Source organism: Cnephaeus nilssonii (genome assembly GCF_951640355.1).
Source record: "Cnephaeus nilssonii genome assembly, chromosome: 6".
NCBI lineage: Eukaryota > Metazoa > Chordata > Mammalia > Chiroptera > Vespertilionidae > Cnephaeus > Cnephaeus nilssonii.
Genome location: NC_137077.1, coordinates 47,564,242 through 47,580,996, shown reverse-complemented (window position 1 = coordinate 47,580,996; position 16,755 = coordinate 47,564,242). Strand labels below are relative to the sequence as shown.

General features: G+C 47.4%; 1 protein-coding gene across 3 annotated transcripts in view; it reads left to right on the top strand.

The window, feature by feature from the left end:
• The window catches only part of FMNL3 (formin like 3), a 58,345-nt gene that overhangs the window by 19,117 nt on the left and 22,473 nt on the right, over positions 1-16,755 (top strand). The gene's annotated exons all lie outside the window — the stretch shown is intronic.

The following is a 16,755-nucleotide window of genomic DNA, read 5'->3' as shown; positions in this document are numbered from 1 at the left end:
ATGGGGCAACAAATCCCCCCTGAGCTCCCAAAGCATTTATCTGTCATTTCCCCAGAATGTCCTTGTTAAAAGTTATGTGCATAAACTCAGGATTTGAGGGGTAATCAGCTAGAGAGTGTCTGATGGCATCTGGCTTCTCAGTTGATTCCCTCCAAAAACTGTAAAGAAACTACTTTAGTACTTGTTGCCTATAAATGCCCAAGAAAATGTCAAGATGGTATCATAACATTGTACCATCCACTGCATTGTACCAAAAACAGTGCTAGCTGCCTCTGATGGTCTTAGAGGCAAGATGGCAGGGAGCTCACCCCAGTCTTATTCTATGGCAGGGCAGGTGAAGATTCACATCAGTAGCCTGGTAGTGTGCAGGGCCTCCGAGGTGGCGAGCTGAGAATGGTTAAGGTGTCATCTTCCTGCCTGGAGATGGAAAGGGACATGATACCAGCCCTCAGAGACTCACCAAGTGCAGCCCGGTGTTCATTCACTCAACAAGCATTTATTGGACACTTGGATAATTGGGTTAAATGCCAGAGAAGTAAAGATGACCAAGACAATGTCTGCCCAGGGAGTTCAGTCTAGAAGGGGAGACAAACACATTAAACATGTAATTGCAGTATACGGCTTGGGAAGGGCGATGGCACAGCTATGCAGGAGCATCAGGGAACACAGGGGAGAGGTGGAGCCAGAGGAACACTGCCTGTAAGGAGGAAATCCCTACTGGCTACAGGGATAATTAGGAGTTGCACAAGTGTGGGCAAGAAAGCATTTCAGGTAGAGGGGCCAGCATGGGCAGCGAGGACAGCATGATGTATTCAGAGAATCCTCATGCAGCTGCTCGGGGCTGTTGGAGTGTGAGGTGTAAGGCAGAGAGTGGAGGGAGTGGAGGCTGAAGTGATAAGGAGGCCTTTGAGTGCCATGTGGAAGGGACTCATGCTTTCTGTAGGAGAATGGTATGGCCAGATTTTGAGTTGTGGGCAGATTGGTCAGCAGCCGTGGGAGAGAATCAGAATTGGAGATGGGTGACCGAATGGGAGGCCTGGTAGTGTGGTGACAATGATGGAGCCAAAACCAGGCTGGTTTGCATGGTGGAGATAAAGGAACAGAGTCAATAAATACTTTCAAAGATTAAATTTTGAGAACTTGCTGACTGATTACATTTGACATTCAGAAGGTAGAGATGAGCGAAAATGGAGGGATTAAGGATAACATCCAAATTTCTAGCTTGTTAGATTAGTTAGATGGAGTTGCCATTGATTAAGAGAATACAGGAGAGCCCTGGCCAGTGTGGCTCAGTTGGTTGGAGCATTGTCCCATACACCAAACAATCACGGGTTTAATTCCTGGTCAGGGCATATACCCAGGTTGCGGGTTCAATCCCTGGTAGAGGTGGGTATGAAAGGCAACCAGTCAGTATTTCTCTCACACATGGATGTTTTTCTCTCTCTCTCCTTCTCCCTGCTTTTCTTTCTGAAATAAATAAAATATCCTTGGATGAGTACAAAGAGAGAGAGAGAGAGAGAGAGAGAGCCCTAGCCAGTTTGGCTCAGTGGATAGAGCAGGGGTCCTCAAACTATGGCCCGTGGGCCACATGCGGCCCGCTGAGGACATTTATCCGGCCCGCCGGGTGTTTTTGCCACCACTGCCTGTCCTGCTTAGCAGCCGACTTAGCAGTGTGCATAGGAATTTGTTCATAGTTTTTTTAAAAAACTATAGTCCGGCCCTCCAACGGTCTGAGGGACAGTGAACTGGCCCCCTGTTTAAAAAGTTTGAGGACCCCTAGGATAGAGTGTCAGCCTGCGGACTGAAGGGTCCTGGGTTTGATTCCAATCAAGGGCACATGCCTGGGTTGCTGGCTCGGTCCCCAGTGGGAGGCATGCAAGAGGCAGCCAATCAATGATTCTCATCATTGATGTTTCTATCTTTCCCTCTCTTTCTCCCTTCTTTGAAATCAATAAAAATAAAATTGAGAGAGAGAGAATACAAGAGGAAAAATAATATAGGAGGGAAAATGATGAGGCCAGTTGGGGATATGTGAGATTGCAAAGCCTGTGGAAGTCTGGGTGAAAAGTCTATTGGGCGGTTGGATATTTAAAGCTGAAGCTCAAAGAAGTCTGAGATAGAAACACATATTTGAGAATCATCAATGTCTACTGGTCAATTAAAATTTAGTGCTGAAACATTCTCATGCTTTTCTCTATATTCCCACAGATAGCACAGTCCTTCAAGTGACTGGGAGGGACAGCTTAGAGGACTTAAGCAATGTCACAAGGAGAGAAGCAGAGTTGTTGAAAAGAGGAGTTAGTTGAGGGAGCCAAGAACAGATTTGTGGCAGAATCAGACCTCAGGTTTGCAGATCACAGGATGTCAGGAGACAATGAGAGGGATTTGACAGCAGAACATGAATGACAACTTAGCAAAATCTCCTCCAAAAGGTCAGAGGAATTGTCCCAGATCACTCAGCAGGGCACCTTAGTCAGTGATTCAATTCTGTCTCTCTGAATTTTGGTCCCAGCTTTTTTGTGAATTCCCTGAGTGACTGTTGGTATCCCAGTCTTATCTTTCAAAGGTGTGTGTGTGCAATTGCTGTAACCTAGAGAAATAAACATGTAAATATATTTAACCTATACTGCTTAGCTATACCGATACACTCTATTATGTATTTTAAAGAACGGTGAAATTACATTTTGCTTATGTGCTTAGAAGCTAACTCTAGTCGGCTGCAACTCCGGAACAGCTCCTTATAGAGCATTGTGCCAGGCACGTCCACAGTCCTTCCAGTCATTCATCCCTTTCCTTGAGTCTTATAAGAGGTAGATCTTATAATTCACATTTTATAGATGTAGAAACAGGTTCAGAGAAGTTTAATAACTTTCCCACTATCTCATGAAAAGTACCAGGATTCAAATCTAGATCATCCCTGATTCCAAAGCCCATGCTTTTATCTATAGCAGTTTGAATGTTTGCAATGCCATTCAGATATGAGGGCATTGTCACCATGTGGTGTCCAAGAGGGCACCCTTGCCCCTTTGCTGTGCATGATCACCCTCTTACTCTGAGACAAAAGCCTTAAACTTCAAGTGTCTGGCCCACATACTTCGTTAAGCTGGTTCCAACCCAGTTGGGCTGGACAGGGAAGTGCTGTTTAATGATCAGCCAAGGCCAGCCAGACAAATGCAGGTGGACCTTCCCAAGTTAGAAATGGAGATTTGTTTTCTTTATAAGGAGATGCCAGGACAGGGTAGAAAAAGCCATGTCCTGACAAAAATTATGTTGGAGGCCAAATATCTGGGTTTGAGTCTGGGTTCTGCCTCTTTCTGTGTGACCTTGAGCCAGTTGGTCTAAGTTTCTTAATTCTGTCCCCAGTTAAAGGAATAATAACATTTACCGCCAGTGGTTATTGAGAGCAGTAAGTGAGATCATTTGAGAAAAGTGCCAGCAAATGTTTTTCTTCTCCTCCATGACCCTGAGTGAACATGGCACATTGGACTCCAGACATTGTGAGAAGCAGAGAAGATTTAGGGTGTCTTTGGGTCATGAGGTGTGAATTCTCAGAAGTCTGACTCCAAAGAAGTGTTTTTTGCTAGCTGGAAATCAGAGGAGATGTAAAAAAGCTGGGACACTCAAAGATGGAGTTGGGGTGTGGGCATATATGACCTCTGTTGTTAAGCTCTGGCCTTAAAGACAGGAGGAGGGAGGGACTGTGTTGGGAGGATGGCTCATGGATCAAGAGCAGCCTGGGGTCATATGATTCCTCCTCAAAGAGGACAGGACCACTGAGGCTGGGGATGGACCCCCATTTGAGAGCAATTGAAAAGGCAAAGAGAGACAGAGGACTTGCAGTGCCTCTCCACAGCTGATAGGAATTGTGACCGATGTGTGCCCATGCTGGGCCTCAGTTTACCCTTCCATAAAGCAGGAGTCATGCCTCTCCCACATGTAATCTGGAAGTAGGAAGGGAGTAATTAAATTTCATGGTTTGATAATAAGCTCCTGGATTTATAATGAGACTCCTGGAACACCAGACTGGGTCCGTAGCTGGTGCACGGGGTGAGATGGAGTGCTGCCCCCAGCTGGCCTCTGCTGTCTCCTGAACAACCACAGTATGTTAGAAAAGTGCCAGTAATCCTTGTCTAGGCACAAGTGTGTTCAAGGCAAAGTGCATGCCCTCACAGAGTTTATAGTCTAGTTTGGGGAATAATATAGAATATGAAAAGTGAATCCTATATAATAAAAGGCTAATATGCAAATTGTCCCCTTGACTGGGAGTTCGACCAGGGGGCAGGGCTGGCTGGCCAACCACCCTTGGCCCTTGCCCCTGGCCAGACTGGCTGATCACCCTGATCAGGGCTGGCCGGTCAGACCCCACCCATGCACGAATTCGTGCACCGGGCCTCTAGTAAGAATATGAGAGAGGATGAATCTTCCATGCAATCTTGTACTTAAAGGATCCATCCAGTACAGTGCCTGACCCAGAGTAGATGTGTATAAGGTGTAGTTTCCCTTTTCTTCGTAAATACTAGTATACAATTTACTGCAAGGCAAAACAAGTTTTCCAGATGGCACAGTGTGTGATACATCGAAGACACTAGTGTTGGAGAAATGATTGCAAATCTCTCTGAAGTTGAGAGAAAGGAGTGTGTGAAGTCTGGGTTGTTTGGGGGAGGGTTCATGAGGAAGGTTGATCGTATTGGTCCTGAAGGATGTGTATAATTTGAAAAAGTGCAGAGGAGGGATAATATAATATACTAGAGGCCCAGTGCACGAAATCCCTCAGCCCAGCCTGCATCCTCTCCAATCTGGGGCCCCTCGAGGGCAGTTGGACATCCCTCTCACAACCCAGGACTGCTGGCTCCCAACCGCTTGCCTGCCTGCCTGCCTGATTGCCCCTAACCGCTTATGCCTGCCAGCCTGATCACCCCCTAACCACTCCCCTGCCAGCCTGATCGACGCCTAACTGCTCCCCTGCTGGCCCAATTGCCCCAACTGCCGTCCCCTGCTGGCCTGGTCACCCCCAATTGCCCTCCCCTGCAGGCCTGGTCGCCCCTAACTGCTCTCCCCTGCTGTCCTGTCACCCCCAACTGCCCTCCCCTGCAGGCCTAGTTCCCTCCAACTGCCCTCCCCTGCAGGCCTGGGTCCCCCCCATCTGCCCTCCCCTTCAGGCCTGGGTTCCCCCCAACTGCCCTCCCCTGCATACCTGGGTCCCCCCCAACTGCTCTCCCCTGCAGGCCTGGTCACACCCAACTGCCCTCCTTGCCGGCCATCTTGTGGCAGCCATCATGTGTCCACCTGGGGGTGGCCATCTTTGACCACATGGGGGCAGACATCTTATGTGTTGGAGTGATGGTCAATTTGCATATTACCTCTTTATTATATAGGATTGTCTCAGAGGAATCATTGTGTGGGGATACAAGCTCAGGCTTTGCGGTCAGACCTGGGTTCAAATCCCAGGTCCACCCCATACTGGCTATGTGACCCTGGATAAGTTCCCTGGCCTTTCTAAGCCTTTGGTTTCTCACCTGTAAAATGGGAATGATCATGGTCCCAACTTCGTAGGTTGCTGTGAGAATTAAATGACATAATAATTCATATAGAGTTCTTATCACAGTTCTGTCAATAAATTAGTATTACTATTTTTGTTTTGATAGTAGCATCATTATTGTCCTACTCATACCCACCTACTTACCTTAGCTCCTAAGACCCTTTGTCATCTGACTGTTCCCTGCCTGCTGTAATTTCCCCATATACATTTTCATTCTATTACCATGAATCACATAGAGACTCCTGGACTTTTTATGGTGTTTTGTGCCTTTTTTATGGTGTATTTGCAAGTGCTATCTCGTTACATAGAATATCACCATATTCCTTTCCTTCATTGCCTTTGCCTGACTCCCTCCTGCTGATGTTTAAAATTAAATTCTGTAGCATTTCCAGGAAGCCTTAATTGATTCCTTGTCCAGTTAGATGTTGCCTCCCCAAGATCCCACAGTGCCATGTGCACCTCTCTCACAGAAGTGCTGTCTACACTCAGACTCAATTTGCTTGTCTACCTTGCCCTCTGGATATAAACTTCCTGAATGTAAAGATCCTGCCCTATTTATTTTTATATCCCCAGCTCCTAGCTTGGTGCTTGGCATATAATTGTTTTCCAGCTAAATGTCGAGTTTAAAAAATCACAACAAAAACATATGGCCCTGGCCAGGTGGCTCTCTTGGTTAGAGTGTCATCCTGTACACCCAGAGGTTGCAGGTTCAATCCCTGGTCTGGGCATGTATGGGAGGCAGCCAGGCAATGTTTCTCACATCAGCAGTTTTTTTCTCTTCCTTCCTTCCTCTCTTTCTAGAAATCAATGAAAACATATCCTCCGGTGAGGATTAAAATAAAAAAAATTAGCTAGCATTATGTATAGTATTTGCTACCTAGGTTCTGATTTAAATGCTACATATGTTAACTTATTTAATTATCATAGCAACCCTATGAAGTCTGTACCATTTCTACCTCCATTTTATAAGTGAGGAAACTGAGACTCGTAGAGATTAAATAACTCTCCATAGGCCACACAACTAGTAAGTTGTGGCCAGGATTCATACCAGGGCAATGCGGCTCCTCATTCAGAGCTTTAACCACACTGTGAGATTTGTGGTAGGATATTTATTGAACGTCCAAGAAAAGATAGATAAACATTAGCCATAAATCACAACTCCATGAACACATTTTAAAGGCATTAGTCAATGTGTGAAAACACTGGTTTGGGAGAAATACACATGAAAAGACACTATATGGGGGTAGATCTTACTTACCACTCTTAACTTATGAAAGATTTGTTAGAGAATGTGGGATTTCACCTGTTTTGAATTGAAGGAGGAGCATGTCTGGCAATTGGGAAGGAGATAATTTCTCTGGGATGTGATGTAGTAGAAAACTTAGGGACATGAGGAAGAGGAGTATATTATAGGGAAATTCAACTTGCCCCGTCTTTATTGAACACCTACTACAGTGGTAAACAAGCTGGTGGTGATCTCTGTTCCCAGGGCCATGTAGTCTAGCAGGCTATAAGAAAATGAATTTGGGCCCTAGCTGGTTTGGCTCAGTGGATAGAGCGTCGGCCTGCGACTGAAGGGTCCTGGGTTCCATTTAGATCAAGGGCACATGCCCGGTTGTGGGCTCGATCCCCAATAGGGGACGTGCAGGAGGCAGCTGATCAATTGATTCTCTCTCATCATTGATGTTTTTATCTTTCTCTCTCCCTCTCCCTTTCTCTCTGAAATCAATTTAAAAAAGAAGATAAATTTGGTTCAAGAGTAGGACAGGTGAGTGCCTTAGATTTATGGCATGAACTGAAAGTCAGAGTTGAAACTCAGAGTGAGAAGTCTGGGAGTTTGCTGAGGGAGAAGCAGCATTTAAAGAAAGTGATTTGGGCTATAGAACATAAGGTAGGTTTAAGGGGAGAGAGCCCAGAAATAGAAGGCAATGATGAGAAGTAGGATAATGCCCTCTAAAAATAACTGGGGGCTGAACAAAGGACTTGATGGTGGGAGAGATAGTAGTGGGATTAATCAGCTCTTCAGTAAGCACTTGCACATGACTCCAAGAAGGTAAGACATGACTTCTATCTTCAAGGAGTTCATGCTCTAATTGTAAATAGAGGAAACACACACATGAAAAGACACTATATGGAACACATTGTTTGTGCTAAGGTCCATGGTATCAGTGACCAGTGATTTTCTTGTAGCTTCAGCCATCTGGAATTCCATTCTCAGGGTTACCTCATAGTCCAGAATAGCTGCTGAAGTTCCCACCATTACCTCTGCATTCCAACCAGCTGGAAGCAGAAGGGAGAAAAGAAGGGTATACTCCCTCCCTTTAATGACACTTCTGAGAACTTGTACATACTGCTTCTGCTTCTATCCTACATGTCAGGGAAGATGAGAAATATATTAATTCTGGGCTGTCACGTGCCCATCTGAATATTGGAGGTTCATTAGTAAGGAAGATGAGAAGGTGTTGGGGGATAACAAGTAGGTCTCTGCCATACTCTCCACATATGACTATGTTTTGAAGCTCAGAAGAGGGGCTGATTAGTTTAGGTTGGTAGTCACAGAGCTGTTGGATTTTGAGTCAGGTAATAGGTAGGGATTCAGAAGATTACAAGCAAATCCTATGACAAGAGTGGCTACTCCAGAAAAGAGAGTCCAGGAGAGGATAAGGCTGGTCAGAGGAGAATCTTGCCTCTGAAGCTCTTTCTCATTTTAAGATGCTAAGAACAGCAGGCCGAGGCGTTTAGGTTTTCTTGTATGAATGTTAAGAGTCAGAGAAGATTTTTTTTTAAATATTTTTTTTTTTTATTGATTTCAGAGAGGAAGGGAGAGGGAGAGAGAGAGATAGAAACATCAATGATGAGAGAATCATTGGTTGGCTGCCTCCTGCAGGTCCCCCCACTGGGAATCGAGCCTGCAACCTGGGCATGTGCCCTGACCGGGAATTGAACTGTGACCTCATGGTTCATAGGTCTGCTCAACCAGTGAGCCATGCCAGCTGGGCCAGAGAAGATTTTTCAACTGAGAAGAGACATAATTTATCTTATGTGCTGGGAAGTTTAGAAATTTCATCCAGGTGCAGGTTGGGTGGGGTAGAGGTGCTAGAAGTAGGAATGCCAGCTAGAAGGATCCCAGGGGTCAAGAGTGACTAGTACGGGCCCATTTAGTGGTGACAGTGGGAATGAAGAGAAGGTATGGATGAGAGACTCTGGGAGGGAGATGTACTGGGTCTCTGTGAGTAAGGGGGAGAGAGAGGAAGATGCCTTTTGTAGGATGTAACCCCAGAAATGTGTCGTCTGAGAGGTAGTGCTGCCTGTTAGGGTTCCCTGGGCAGGAGGACAGAATTATCACGAAAAGGGAGGACCTTGATTGGCTGCAGGGAGAATGTGAGGCTCTGCCCGAAGACTCCTTGGCTTTGCAAAGCCGGCTGCCCCCAGCAGAATAGTTTCCATCCTGCGTAACAGGGGAGTGTGTGGGTCTGGCTAACCGCAAGGAGGGGCTGGGGAGCCAGCAGACAGATCAAGTTGCTGTGGCAGTGGCTTTTTAGCTGGGCCCTGGGGTCTCAGTTGGGAAGAGCTAACAAGAGTTCTCCTGAGATAGTGTGCTTCTTGACTAAATAGGTCAGAAGAAGGTGTCCTCAGCCAGGGTTGGGACGGGGCAGCTACTTGCAGAGGTTACCTGATGTCAGGTGTGAGGCCGATACTGTGGCAGAGGGTAGAACTGGGAATTTTGCTGGCATTGGGTCTGTCCAACTTCCTATGCCTCCTGAGACTACAATGGAGGAGTCTTCTGGGGTGAAGAAGGGGCCGGAGGGGCACAGTTGTATTTGGAAAAAGCCACCTCTGTGTTTGATTGATGTTGGCCTTCTAGGACCTCTCCTCCATCTAACTTCCCTGGTGTGAGTTGCAGAGCTCAGCTTGAGACATCTGGTGAATCCATCTCTTTTTCCTCCGGGCTGCTCAGGGACTTGGCTCATAACTGCTCAGCATGTCATTTCTGGTTATAGAGTCATCAGTGACCACAGAAGCACGTTCTCCAGACAGGGCTCCGAGCCTGTGAAAGCTGGCTTTTCCCTGGCAGCTTGTCCCCGGAGTGATAGCTTCAATTAAACAAAAACAGAAAGACAATGTAAGCCACTACAAACACTTAAGTCATGGAGCACCACTTTTTTATGTCTTTTGTCATGAGGTACCCCAGCAACGCCCCTAAAAGTCAAATAGGACAGCTCAGACCTAGAGCAAAATGTGTATGTGGCTAGAGTTGTGTTGCATCCATGAGTTCCTGTGCACAGGGTGGTATATGGAGAGAGATGAGAAGCAGAGAAGGGGGAGCTTGGGGCCTAGTGTCCAGGGACGTGACTGCTACTGTCCACCCCTTTCTATTCTTGAACTCTCCAACGTATATGGGGCTGGCTGAAGTGTCCACCCCACTCATCATGGGGTGTGGTACCTCTCCCTCCAGCCAAGTGTCGTGAACTGTTCCTGTGATTTCCTTTCAGCCACAGAATATGGTTCTTCTCTCAGAATCTTTCATAGTTGTCTCAGGCTCATTCCAGGCTGTTTGTCTCAAGTTATCTTCTCCAAACCTGAGCTCTGAAAAGAAGGATGGGAGCAAGACCGGCGGGGAGAGCAGTCTTGAGCTTTGTCCTCTGGTTTGGCAGCAAAGCCAGGCTCGGCCTTGATCCATGGAGGCTGCAGTGAGATCTGGCCACTAATTCATTCCACTTCCTCCCCTGCGCTGCGCCCGCCAGTCACAGAGCTGGGGAAAAGAGTGGGTGTTTGGAGGGGCTGCTGTGCTTCCCATGTCTGGACCTTTTAATTTTAGCTTTTGGACCTTTGATCAAATTCTCTGATTCTTTTATTTCCTTTTGAAAGTATTGTAGTTTTGGGGGGTAGTTAGGAGGAGTTGTGCTGAAACAACGAGATAAACAAACAGTGACGCAGAGTCGGCAGCAGCGTAGGCGATGGGCTGGGCCTGCCTGCCATCTGGGCGGGCTGGGTGGAGGAGGACTCCCGCCCTGCACACTGGCCAGCTGGCTTGTGTTAAAGCACTGGCTGAAAATAACTCTCATTGTCTGGGAGCTGCTACTGCAGCAGTGCTGGCTGTGGCCGCCAAGGGGGCCGAGGCAGCAGGAGCTGGTACCTCCCACCTCCTTGGGCTCTTGCCCTTTGGGAGTAGTGCCCAGCTGGCCACAGCTGTGCCTACTGCCCACCAGTAGAGACACGTGGAGGGCAGGCTGGGCTGCTCCTAAAGCTCTGTCCTTTTGGCAGCCAGGGCTGGGCCTTTGTGCCCAGTGTTGCCTTGGACTCCCAAACTATGTGCCTCCTCACCACATTTACCCCTGCCCATCCGTACAGTGGGCTGATCAGTGGATGCACGAGAAGGCTTGGTGGCAGCTGTGGCCCAGGGCTCAGCAGCATGTGGTACCCAGGACAGTGCCTCGTGCTATCTCTGGGGAAGTTGTAGATTGAGCTTCCAGTGTTCCCCACCCCTGTGCTGAGCATGTGGGCTGGGGCTACCACATTTGGGAGAAGTGTCCAGCCACAGGGGATTTGGTGAAAGGTGGTTCTGAGAGGGAAATTTTTAAAAACCACCAGCTCACATTCTGTATTTGCTCAAAATAAAAATCCCCTACCTGCCTTCCCTAAAGCCTCCAGAATCCCCTTTGCAGGAAAGTTTCGACCACCTCGCTCCTGCCTCTCAGAGGAGCCATGCCATTTTTATCTTTGTTCCTAAGATTTATCACGATTGACCAGGGCCAATAGAAACAGCTGGGAATTTTTTATGGTTCCTATTTCTGTGTTGGGTTTTCCCCAGGCCTGGCCTAAGGAGACTGACAAGTCAGGGGTGAGTCCCAAAGGACCCGCAGCTTAAGGAAACCCCAACCCCACCGGCATTTCCCTCCCCGCAATGGGAAGGAAACAAGGAGGGGCTAACTGGCTGGGGGTGCAGAGCAGGAAAGGGAAGGGAACCTCTGCCACCAGAGCTGCCTCCCTCCTCGGCCTCTGGGGGGGGGGGGGGGGAGGACAGGGTCAAATGGGGAGTAGAAGCCTTGCTCCCACAGAACTCAGGAGGGGGTTGGCCACTACACAGGGCACTCTGCCTGGCCTCAAACTGGCAGTAAACCAGGGTAGCCTTGCTGGAGAAGCATCAGATCCACCCTGTTATAGGTTTTTATTATTAGACTTCTTGCTGGTTCCTCTGCTTTAGGACTCAGCTCTAGAATTGCTTTCAGTTTGAGTTCATCTCCCCCTTTCCCTACTCCCTGGGGTCTCCGCCTCCATCCCCAAGGATCAAAGAGAGGTAAAGGATTGCTCTGTCCTCAGTGTTGAGAATCAGTTGCTGAAGGAGGGACAGAGGCAGAGAGAGAGAGAGAGAACCCTGAAGCAAGAGGGTGGGTCCTTGGGATGTCACCACGTCACACAGGCTATTCTCAGAAGGAAGGGTAAGGGCACTGTGTTGAACACCCACAGTGTTCCAGACAAATACAGACATAAAATGTTTATCACTTAATCCTCATAAAACCGTGGGAAGTAGGGGGATTATCTCCGTTTTATGGATGAGCTCACTGAGGCTCAGCAGCTCTGAAGAGCCCAAAGTTGCTTTGCGCCAACTCCACATCCAGTGCCCTCCTCTCTGAGACAGTGCACCTCCTTCCTGTTCAGCAAGGGTCTCGTGAGAAGGTAGCAGGACTTAAGCCCGCCTCTGCCTTCCGAGAGCCCACAGTCCCCGTGGAACCGCTGAATGTCAAGGAAACAAACCTTTGACTGAAACCGGAACCTCATCAGGTTTGCTCCCTGGCTGTCCCCGGATCTCAGGAAGTTGTCCTTCCTCAGGGAAGAGTAACTTCCTCAGGACATTGGAGCCCTGCTAGACTTGCGCACGTTAGCAAGTGGATGCAGAAGCCCCAGTGCCCTTGTCTGGCAGAGAGAGAATTGCCCTGGCCAGGCCCTGGTCCTGCCCTTCCCGTAGCGGGTGGCTACCAGCCCACAGCCAGTGACCGTTTTCTTGTGAGAGTGCTGGAGGCTGAGGGACTTCCCCTTACCTACTTTCTTCCCCATCACACTTCAGCTGAAGAAGCAGAGAAGGCTGGCATCAAAGCTCTAGACTGGAGGATGTGGCCTGTGGTCAGAGCTGGTGATTCGTGCTTCTCTCACCTGTTCTCAGGCTAAGGTTCCCAAAGGGGGCAGCTTTGCTCTGTATTGGAAACGTTTCCCTCATCAGTTCATCTGGTAGGGAGGTACAAGGCCACAGCAGCTGGCAGTGGTGGCTGAGAGAGGAAGATGGTGCAGACAGGATATGATGTCTGCCAGAGTAGTGCCAGGCTCCCCCACTCCCTCCCCAGTGGCTTTCTTCTCAGGGAGACAATAGAAAACTACTCATGACACAAACTTGGGCTCAATGGGCAGGTGACAATGATGTGCTTAGGGTGTGCACAGAGCCAGAACCAGGCCTGAGGACAGTTTCTGCTCCGATCTCACTTGGGTTCAGCTGGCAGCATCCTGACCCTGGTTAGACAGGAGACCTTGCTCCAGGCCCACCTTTGACCTTTGGGTCCTTATTGTGGTCTCTGTCCTTGTCCTATTATCCACAGATATGCCGAGATTGGCCCTTAGCAAAGTAGTTCTGGAGAGAACATTCAGAGTTGTATTTGCGCCCCCACCCCCACCCCAGCAATCCATACGACCAGCAGTGGAGGGATTCTGTTGGCCCTTCTCTCCTGGGGAGGTTCAGCAACCATGGGGGTTGCTGAACTTGCTCCACTTATACAGTATATTTCTAAATTCTACCATTTCTAAACGCTGACCAGAGATCCCAACCCTACTTCCTTTTTTGAGCCATAGTGAACCCATTTCCAGCCAGGATCTGGGTCCATAGCTCAAGCTGGGATGTCTTAACCATAGATTTACTATCAACTTACTCTCCACTAGGTGCCTGTCATGGTATTAGATATTATTGGGGTTTTGGGCCATATGAATAGACAGTCCTTTGGGGGTAGATGAGCACAGCTGATTTAATAGTATGTGCATAGATAAATGCATAATAGATATGGGTGATAGAAATAAATGTTTAAGGATTTCCTTTCAGTTTCCTAGGAAATGGAGGGCGTACTTTCAGGATATTCCTGCTGCTTCTGGAGTAACCCAGGGCCCGTGTGACTACTCGATGCACACAGTTCCTGTCCCCAGGGATGAGGATATCAGGGAGTGGGCAGAGGTAAACCAAGCAGTCATGCTTGGGTTGCCAGGGAGTTAGAGCTGAACTCGGAGCAGTCGGTAAAGGAGAGAAAGATGAGAGGAAGGCCCTCCAGGTGGCCTGCAGTGTGCTGGGGAAGAGGCTGGATTTGTGGGAAGTCATGTGGGTTATCAGACAGCTATGATACTTCAGATAGGAGATCGTATTTGATTCAAGAGTATGGGGGGTGGGCAGGTGCAGTGATCTGCCTTTGGAGGCAAGGGCTGTGACCTAAAACAAAGGCAGCCAGACTGGTTAGCAGAGAGGCTTGGCTGGACGGGGATACAAGCTGCGGTCAGGTCATGCATGGATGCCTTGGGCTTCACTCATTCATTTATTCATTCAGCAAACAGTAGTGGGAACAAAATAAAATGATGCCTGGTCTCTGTCTTCTATATTCTAGATTAGAGTGTCTCAGCAAAGGGTCAGGACACTTTACTGTGTCTTAATTAATTGGGAGGCGTGTATGTCATAAGTAATTTGCTACTAATAATTAAAGTACTAACGTTTTGTAAGTTATTTCCTAAAAATATTCTGAGCAGTTATCTTTATGCTAATGTCCTTCTTGCATCCTGATGTGGGGAAAGGGTGGAGTGGTAGCATCTACAGGGGCTGCGGGTGGCTCAGGATGGGCCCCTGGGTGTGCTGGTGCAGGAAGGGCACCCAGCTCCCAGACCCTGGGGGAAAGCAGATTGAAGGTTTCTGCTTTAAACTGGCAGCTTTCAAACGTCTTCGAACTGTCCCGTATGAAGAAACACATTTTACAGCATGACCTGTATGTGGTGTACACATAAACTATAAAAGAAACAAAACCTTTATGAAAGCGTCATTATTTGTACTTCCTACTTGCAGGGAGTTAGAGCGCAACTCGGAGCAGTCGGTAAAGGAGAGAAAGATGAGAGGAAGGCCCTCCAGTGGCCTGCAGTATGCCGGGGAAGAATGTCCTATTCTATTTTAATCTGTTCATTTTCACTTAAAATAAAAATACTCTTTTTTTAAAATAAATTTTTATTGTTCAGATTATTATAGTTGTTCCTCTTTTCTCCCCCATAGCTCCCCTCCACCTGGTTCCTACCCCACCCTCTGCCCTTAGGCCCCCCACCACTGTCCTCATCCATAGGTGTACGATTTTTGTCCAGTCTCTTCCCGCACCCCCTACTCCCCCTTACCCCCAAGAATTGTCAGTCCACTCGCTTTCTATGCCCCTGATTCTATTATATTCACCAGTTTATTCTGCTCATCAGATTTTTTATTCACTTGATTTTTAGATTCACTTGTTGATAGATATGTATTTGTTGTTCATAATTTTTTTATCTTTACCTTTTTCTTCTTCTCCCTCTTCTTAAAGAATACCCTTCAGCATTTCATATAATACTGGTTTGGTAGTGATGAACTCCTTTAGCTTTTTCTTATCTGTAAAGCTCTTTATCTGACCTTAAATTCTGAATGATAGCTTTGCTGGGTAGAGTAATCTTGATTGTAGGTTCTTGCTATTCATCACTTTGTGTGTGTTTTTTTGTTTTTGTTTTTGTTTTTAATATATTTTATTGATTTTGTACAGAGAGGAAGGGAGAGGGATAGAGAGTTAGAATCATCGATAAGAGAGAAACATCGATCAGCTGCCTCCCGCACACCCCGCACTGGGGATGTGCCCGCAACCCAGGCATATGCCCCTGATCGGAATCGAACCTAGGACCCTTCAGTCCGCAGGCCGACGCTCCATCCACTGAGCCAAACTGGCTTCGGCCTATTTATCACTTTGAATATTTCTTGCCACTCCCTTCTGGCCTGCATAGTTTCTGTTGACAAATCAGCTGACATTCATATGGGTACTCCCTTGTAGGTAACTAACTGTTTTTCTCTTGCTGCTTTTAATATTCTCTCTTTGTCTTTTGCTCTTGGCATTTTAATTATGCTGTGTCTTGGTGTGGTCCTCTATGGATTCCTTTTGTTCGGGGTTCTCTGCGCTTCCTGGACTTGTAGGTCTATTTCTTTCACCAGGTGGGGGAAGTTTTCAGTCATTATTTCTTCAAATAGGTTTTCAGTATCTTGCTCTCTCTCTTCTCCTGGCACCCCCATAATTTGGATGTTGGTACACTTGAAGTTGTCTCAGAGGCTCCTTACACTATCTTCATATTTTTGGATTCTTTTTTCTTTTTGCATTTCCGGTTGGGTGTTTTTTGCTTCTTTGTATTTCAAATCTTTGACTTGATTCTTACGATCCTCTAGTCTGCTGTTGGATCTCTGTATATTATTCTTTATTTCAGTCAGTGTATGCTTAATTTCTAGTTGGTCCTTTTTCATATCCTCGAGGGTCTCACTAAATTTATCGGCCTTTTCTAGGATATTCTTGAAAAACCTTATAACCGTGGTTTTGAACTCTATATCCAGTAGTTTGCTTTCCTCCATTTCTGTCATTTGTGATCTGTTTCTTTGTCTTCGCATTTTGGCTTCTTCCCTGTGTTGATAGAGTGGCTTTTGTGCTAGGTGTCCTATAGGGCCCAGTGGCTCAGCCTCCTCAATTACCTGAGGTGGAAACTCTTGGTGCACCCCTTTGTGGGCTGTGTGCGCAGTCTTGTTGTAGTTAAGCCTTGATTGTTTTTGGTATCACTGGGAGGAATTGACCTCCAAGCCAATTGGCTATGAGGCTCAGCTGTGTCTACGATGGGAGAATTTCTGTGCTGGAGACAACCTTATGGGGCAAGACTTGCTTCAGTGGGGCTTTGGTGCTCACTGAGTCTGCCCCCTGAGTGTGTCCCTTATGGATCTGAGGAGTTGTAATCTGGATGGTCCCACTCTGACCACTGGAGATCCAAGGAGGTGCAAATTTAGCCTCAGCCTGAGGCCGCCCAGCAGGAGCTATGGAGAGATCTGCAGATTCCTCTTCTTTGTTTGGGGTTTGGAGGTAGCCAGATGAGGCCCAGCTGTGAAGCAGTGCAAGCTGCTGTGGGGCCTTGGGCCTTTTTTTGGATGTTCTGGGTCTCTC